General features: G+C 37.9%; 1 long non-coding RNA gene across 1 annotated transcript in view; it reads right to left on the reverse strand.

The window, feature by feature from the left end:
- Positions 1–222: 222 nt before the first annotated feature.
- LOC135209875 (uncharacterized) overlaps positions 223–8,453 on the reverse strand; it is a 314,792-nt gene continuing 306,561 nt past the window's right edge. Inside the window, exon 3 of the long non-coding RNA XR_010313425.1 lies at positions 223–343. This is a non-coding gene — a long non-coding RNA (uncharacterized LOC135209875). The remainder of the gene's footprint in view (positions 344–8,453) is intronic.

Raw genomic sequence — 8,453 nt, forward strand, 5'->3', positions numbered from 1 at the left:
GTATATATAGCTTATTTTAGAGAGAGAGAGAGAGAGAGAGAGAGAATGAGAGACGAGAGAGAGAGAGAGAGAGAGAGAGAGAGAGAGAATTTGCTCACTTTGATGATGTTTTAGCACTGTGTGAAATGGCAGATATATATATATATATATATATATTATATATATATATATATATAATATTATGTATATGTAATATTATATGTATATTATATGAGAGAGAGAGAGAGAGAGAGAGAGAGATACTCACTTTGATGAAGGTGTTTCGGCGTTGTCTAGAATGGCAGATTGACACCAGGGAACCGGAGGCGAGACTCTTTAAGAGAAAGCCTTCAGTTTCTCCGACCTGAAAAACAAACAACAGAGTTTGAGGGAACAGTGATAGACTTTTGAAAAAGTAACACGAGACATTGTTATTGAAGTTTTTATTTTCTCGATGACTTTTCCCAAATCCGACACGCCAGGCAATCCATTAGCAATGACCATAGCATGTTTTGTAAATCTCAACACGCAACTGTATTGGCATGTGTATGTGTTTGGTTTACGTGTTCTGTGGACACGGTAAATTATAATATTATATAATATATATATATATATATATGTGAATGTCTTTTTACTGTAATACAACAGTTTAATATGAAGATAAAAGGTCCATAAAACCATAAAACACTATTTTAAGGTTGCAATGATCAGGAGCACAGAAGAAAGTGCTCGAAATATATAATTTCAACCTTAAACTAGTGTTTTATATATATATATATATAATATATATATATATATATATATATCATATATATATATATATATATATATTATATATACATATACTATATATATAGATATATATATATATATATATATATATTTATATATATTTATATTTATATTTATATATACACACGTTTGGATTCTTGTTAGCTAAGAGCTTCGGTTAATAGATTTAACTGCCACTTTGGTAATTTATTTGTCCTGGGGAATGTGTAAGGGGAAGGAGAAACATAATGCTCGCCTTATATTACAGCTTGTATGAAGAGAGAGAGAGAGAGAGAGAGAGAGAGAGAGAGAGAGAGAGAGAGAGAGAGAGAGAGCGCCACAATTCATTCACGTTGCAAATGAAGCTACTTACCAATTAGGCAACGTTCCATTCAAGTTCTATAAGTAGCTACTACTACTGCTAGTAGATTCCCGTTCCTCACGTAGGGAACGCCCCCAACCCCCTTCCCCACCTTCCCACCTACCTTTTAAGCCATTGCCTGAAAGCTATCATCCCCTCGGGGCACGCTAATATCATATAGACATCAAAGCCTATACAATACCGATTGAATCGCGGGTACTCACTCCCCAAATTCTCAATATATTGTTCGCGAAGGGAGGGTAGGTGGGTAGGTGGGTGGGGGTGGGGGTATGAGGACCAAGAGATGTGGGGGAGGAAGTTGTGCTTGGGAACCCTGAAACGAATCGAGAGTTTTAGTTGGCTGTAAAAGAACTCAGTTGCGCCGGCTTTGTCCGTCCGTCGGCATTTTTTCTGTCCCCCCGCAGATCTAGAGGTCTGCAAATTGCTATGTCGATCAACCACCCTCCAGCCATCAAACACACCAAATTGCAGCCCTCTACCCTCAGTAGTTTTGATTTTATTCAAGGTGAAAGTTAGCCATAATCGTGCTTCTGGCAGCGCTATAGTTACCAACAACAGGCAGCGCCTCAGTGGCGTGATCGGTAAGGTCTTGGCCTGCCACGTCGGTGACCGCGAGTTCGATTCTCGGGGATTCGTTTGAGGGGTGAGAGATGTGTATTTCTGGTGATTGAAGTTCACGCAGTTGATCCAGTTACTGAATAACTACTGGTTCCGTGCAACGTAAAAACACCATACAAACAAAAACGACACAGGCCACCTTGGCTGAAGCCACCACACAGGGCAGAAAACTCGTATTTTTTACTTGTTTTCTTGTTCATTTTGATGCGTCATGTTTATATAATTAACGTATGTGAATAGTAACGTTTATCCACCATATGTCAGTAAGAGACCGAAACCATTTTACATGTGAAGACAAATAATACAAAAGTGATTTGTTTTACAATAGTAGATTCACATCAACCGTGCATCTGAAGTCTAGGCCAGTCCCTCACTACGCTCCTGATTGGCTGTTGATAAGCCAATCACATGGCTTGAAACACTCTCTCTCTCGAGAGAGAATTCACATAGGCAGGATATATGTTCCACCTCTCCTGAGGGATACTCTCTCGAGGGACTGAGAGTTTCCCTCGAGAGTTCACGTAGGCAGGATGTATGTTCCACTTCTCCTGAGAGATGCTTTTGAAAGACGTACTCCTCAGCAGGAGAAGTGGAACATACATCCTGCCTATGTGATCTCTCTCTCGAGAGACTTGAGAGTTCCCAGCCCCTTGATTGGCTTATCAACAGCCAATCAGGAGCGTCGTAAGGGACTCGCCTAGTCACCAGATGCACGGTTGGTGTGAATTTACAATAGTCTCAGGAATTCGTTATTTTATTTTACACGAGGCGAAACTTGTTTTGAAGTTAGAATTTGAAATTTTCCTTTGCTGTCAGTTTTCAGTGATAAAAGCAATACCTGTTTCGTTTTGGAGAATTTACCGAGGAGAGTGTCATCATTATTCACAATGATTTATTTTATTGTCCAGGCCAGATTCGACGACGTTTGCCATTTCCCGCAAAGAATTCCTCGTGAATATAAACGTAAACGTATTTTGCAGTCGTATGAAAGAATTTCACCTGAAGGAGGCTCTCTCTCTCTCTCTCTCTCTCTCTCTCTCTCTCTCTCTCTCCACACACGCACGTAATATACATTTATGTGTACATTATATAATGTACACACACACACACACACACACACACACACACACACATATATATATATATATATATATATATATATATATATATATATATATATATATTTGAAATAAAAGTAAATGTGTATCATTTCAGCATAAAAGAATTTCACAAATAGCAGCTCTCTCTCTCCTCTCTCTCTCTCCATCCCCGCTCTCTCTCTCTCTCTCTCCTCTATCTCTCTCTTCTCTCTCTCTCAATCCGCCTCTCGTATTTTGGGATGATTTGTCTCTGAATACGAGGGGAAGTAATTGAACCGAAAAACGATATTAAAAAAAAAAAAAAAAAATGGAGATCCGTCGAGCTGTACGGTGAAGTTTTTATAATAATGCAACGTCTTTCTTTCCGTTGGTATCTGCGTAGGTTTTTCCCTTATCTGTGGGGTTTCTGCTATTTAAAGCCGAGATTTGAAGAACTATATAAAGTCTAACGATAAAGGTAGTGAAGTGGGAAGGAAAGTTAGAAAAATTTTATGTATATATATAATATATATATATATATATATAAATTATATATATATATAATATAATTGTATATATACATATATATGTGTGTATATATATATATATATATATATATATATATATATACTATACATATACATATATATATATATATATATATATATATATATATATATATATATATATATATATATTAAAGGTGAATAGCTAGATCACGAATATATAAAATGTGAATGTGACGCTATTATATAAATAAAGGTAATGCCACGTATATATATACATATATATATATCCTATATCTATATATATATATATATTATATACATATGTGTGCATGTATGTATGTATGTATGTATATATATATATATATATATATATATATATATATATATAAATAAACACTTCATGCATACAATTTTTTCCTTGTACATTTTGCTCAGTCAGAAATGAAATGCGCTCACGTGTGGGAATTAAAAAGCATTATGCAAATCAGCCTCATGTTTTATTCATATATAAAACATTTTGATGAGATTTTTCGCTCAAGTATGCACTCGGCGATATGGTAGGTAATTAATGCTTCGTTTCGTTTGGAATTGAAGTATCTCTTTAGTATTTTGTAATAAACCTTTGAGATACACAAAGACTCTCATACATTTTTTTTCTTTACCTATAATTACCTATAATGAGATAACCATAAGATGTTGAGTTTACACTCTCTCCTCTCTTGAAGAAAAATCTGAGCGGCGTCTGCGTTCGTTAATATTAATCGGGCTGCATTTCCAACGCGAAGAATTCTGACCCTTGTGGCCGTATGATGGAAGGGTGATTCTCCCTTGAAAAAAACAGTAAAATGAGATTGCGAGCTTCTCCGTTCGGTCGTCCTGTGATGATGATGCTCTTACAATAATCATTTCAGTTTCTTTTATTATGCTCTTCGTCGAGGCTGCTTTCCTTCGTCGATTTTGGAGTGCAGACGATTGGGAGATATGGAGATGTTAAAAGCACTAATAAATGCTCCCAATTCGAGTTTCCTGTACAGCGTATAATCAATCAACGCCACCGAAAATAGATTATCTTTCTGTGGTCTCGGTATATAGTGCTGTATGACCCGCGGCCCGTGAGACACTCAGCCGACCATGGTTTCCTGTGTTGTTGCGTTGCCAGAAGTACGATAATGTTTAACATTAACCTTGAATAACATAAAAACAACTGAGGCTAGAGGGCTGCAATTTGGTATGTTTGATGATTGGATTGTGGATAATCGACATACCAATTTGCAGCCCTCTATCCTAGGTAGTTTTTAAGATCTGAGGGCGGACAGACAAAGCCGTCACAATATAGTTTTCCTTTACAGAAAACTAAAGAGTGTTATTTTATACTGATGACGCACCGTTATGTTTTCCTAACCCTCGAAGATGGCGTTGGTGAGGCGTTAAGTGTTCACACACTTGAAAATTCTCAGTTGTGAGAAAACTACTGAATCCCCAGACCTCATAAATATGTTAAGTGGCTGTCTGGAATATGAACTCTTTGGTGGGTGTCTGGAATAAGCTCTTTAATGACCGCCTGGAATGAGCTATTTACATATCGGAATGAACTGTTTAACTTATCGAAAAGCAGCTTCCAGGATTATATGTATGATATTTGCTAGGGTCGGGGAATAGGAGGTTTTATGCTGGGTGGCTGGAGACTGGAAGGGGTCTGGAAGATGTTTGGAAAAGAATTTACATCCCATTATATTGTTTTTAATTTGAGAGAAAGAGCAGTTTAATTTTACTTCTCTCTATAATGTCTTTTCAGGCTCCTTGCAGCTCTCATACTTATTATTGCATGTTGAACTTTCAATCTTGTGCCTGCAGTTGGGTCTTTGCAATTTTTTCTTCTAATGTTTTTGCCTTCATATATATATATATATATATATATATATATATATATATATATATATAGATATATATATATTATATATGACTGTCAAAAAGGTTCTGTTAAAGCAGAATTCATCTAATAAATGGTGCCCATAAAAACACCAAAATATAGAACTTTCTTTCTGTATTTTGGCGTTTTTATACATATATATATATATATATATATATATATATATATATATATATATATATATATATATATAGTATGTATGTATGCATGCATGTGTTTGTATGTATATGAATAATTTAGTCAATCAGATCCTTCTCTTTGACACGTCCATATTTTAGCATCACAACAGTGTGCGTGGTATCTATAATATAGACACAGGTCGTGGTTGATCTTGTTCGTTTAAACATTGACAGAATAAGGAGTTCCATACCTCCTACACACACACACACACACACACACGCAGGACCATTCAGCTCCCTTCCTGTGTTCATCCGTCTGCTTTCTCAACTATTTATTTGGTCCCTGCTTCGTAAGCCTGTGTTACAGACACACGTCTTGTCAATCGAGTTTCTTCCCTTTTAGTTTTTGATAGCTTTCTAACGTTAGCGATGCCGACGTTACGAAGAGGAATGTTAACTCTCTCTCTCTCTCTCTCTCTCTCTCTCTCTCTCTCTCTCTCTCTCTTCTATGGCAACAAGAAGTATCTAAATTTATCCAACCCTTTTTCCACTTTCCACTTTTTTTACGACAGCAAAAAGACCCAGTCAAGTCTGCGTTTTAGGTCTCCGTAAAAGAAAACTATTATGCGGCTTTTGTCCTTCTAACACCCGTCCCCTCCCTTCGTCTCCCCCCCCCCCCCCCCCCCCCCCCCCCCCCCCCCCCCTCTCCATTTCTCTCTCTCTCTCTCTCTCTCTCTCTCTCTCTCTCTCTCTCTCTCTCTCTCCAATCCCATAACTCGCGCATAATGTCCGGGCCAATGAGTGCCAGATGAATACGAGTTAATCCCGATAGGACCATTCGGATGTATTGTGCCGATGGGTTTTGGGTGTAACGATGCTGCTTTGTTTAACTCCGCCAAGTGAAGATGAATATATGTCTGGTTGTTCGTCTGGTGTTCTAGTTTTCTGTTAAAGAAACCTATTGTGACGGCTTTGCCTGTCCGCCCTCTCGAATATTTTGAAAGCTACTGAGGCTAGAGGGCTGCAAATGGGTATGTTGATCGTCCTCCCTCCAATCATCAAACATACCAAATTGCAGCCCTCTAGCCTCAGTAGTTTGTATTTTATTTAACATAAACGTTATCCATCATCGTCCGTCTGGAAACGATATAGGACGGGGCCACCACCGGGCCGTGGATGAAAGTTTTCGGTGGCCTTGATTATACGCTGTACAGAAAACTTGATTGCGACGATGAAATTTTGGCGTATTTTTTTTTTTACTTGTTAAAATTTATAACCATTTTTTCCCAATGAATTTTGAGGAAGCAACTGAAGGTTGGTTTACATATCTTTGTAGTTCCTCGTTGGACGAGTGGTTTTCGCGCTCGGCTGCAAATCCGGTGGTGGTCCGAAGTTCGATTCTCGGCTCGGCCAACGCGGAACCAGAAGAATCTATTTCTGGTGATAAAAATTAATTTCTCGATATGTTGTTGTTCGGATCCCACAATAAGCTGTAGGTCCCGTTGCTAGGCGACCAGTTAGTTCTTAGCCACGTCAAAATATCTAATCCTTCGGGCTCATCCCTAGAAGGAGAGCTGTTCATCAGCTCATTTGTCTGGTTAAACTAAGATATATTTAGCTTTACGTATCTAAAAAAATTCTGTTGACAACGTTTCGTAACTTCTGTTAATTTCTCAGCACAAATTGCAAGAGGAAATGAAAGTGCCATGACGTAAGGTTGACTTTTGACAGTACACACCATTACGAAGCAGATTTATTTATTCTTATTTGAACAATACACTAAGCTGCAACGAGTTATGGATCTGTAACCAGACCACACGTAGCTAAGTTCGTACATTTGCACACACACACACACACACCGTTCGTTAATTTTTTGACAAAACATACAAGACGTTATGTACTAACATAAATTTATACAAGCGTACATTATTTTAGTTACAAAAATCATTGAGAACAAAACATAGTTTTACACACATATACATATGTACACACACCATATATATATTTTGTCCAAAACAAAACATTAAGCCTATAAATGGTAGGTGAACATTTCACTGATATAATCCCAGTACATCATGAATATACCTACATAAATCAGCAACTAAATCAGGCTCCACATCCATCAAATTAGCCACACTTGCAAAAAGTTCAACCTATTAAATCTTGTACGGCAACCGCCAGATAAGGGACAAGAAATAAGTACATGACTTTCTGATTATACACTACTATTATCACAGTGGCAAGTTCTTGCATAGGTCGGGATTCTGCTCCATCTACCTGTCTCCACCTTCAGATTATGAGACATCAGACGCAAGCGTGTGAATGACACACACACACACACACACATACACACAAAAGAGTTCATTAGACCATGTCAAAAATCAAGGCACACTTTTACATCTTTCCATTCTGCAAAAGTTACTTCGAACGAAGATGTGCGTGTAAAGGTGAAGGTAGGGGTGTTGGCCGGGCGGTGGGGGTGGGGGGGGGGGGGGGGTGTCTCCTCCTTCATAATCGTCTTAACGGAATCATTTTAGTGAGATGAAAACTAAACTTCAGCTCCTCCTCCTCTCAGGAAAGAGAGGAAGGAGAAGGAAGTTTTCCCTTCAAACACTTTGCGTGTCTGCGTTGTGCGCTTTTAATTTTTCACTTTTTTCTTATTTTTTATATTTTGATGATCAGCTGAGTTGCATCTAGAAAAATGAGATAAGGAAGTTAATTGTAACTGTTTTCCTCTCTCTCTCTCTCTCTCTCTCTCTCTCTCTCTCTCTCTCTCTCTCTCTCTCTCTCTCTCTCTCTTTGTGATACTACACTATTTTCTCTTATCCGAAAAACCTCTCTCTCTCTCTCTCTCTCTCTCTCTCTCGTTTCTCTCTCTCTCTCTCTCTCTCTCTCTCATATCCAGACGGGGGCCGGGATTTTAATCCAGTGTCCAAATCTCCTCGGGGGGTTTTTAGATGAATTTCCTTCGCGGAATGATAATAATAATTATAATAATTCTCGAGTGAAGCTGAAGACTAATTTCAGTCCCTTTTTGTTATTAAGGGTAATTTATTTTTAATTATT

The sequence above is a fragment of the Macrobrachium nipponense genome, chromosome 38 (assembly GCF_015104395.2).
Source record: "Macrobrachium nipponense isolate FS-2020 chromosome 38, ASM1510439v2, whole genome shotgun sequence".
NCBI lineage: Eukaryota > Metazoa > Arthropoda > Malacostraca > Decapoda > Palaemonidae > Macrobrachium > Macrobrachium nipponense.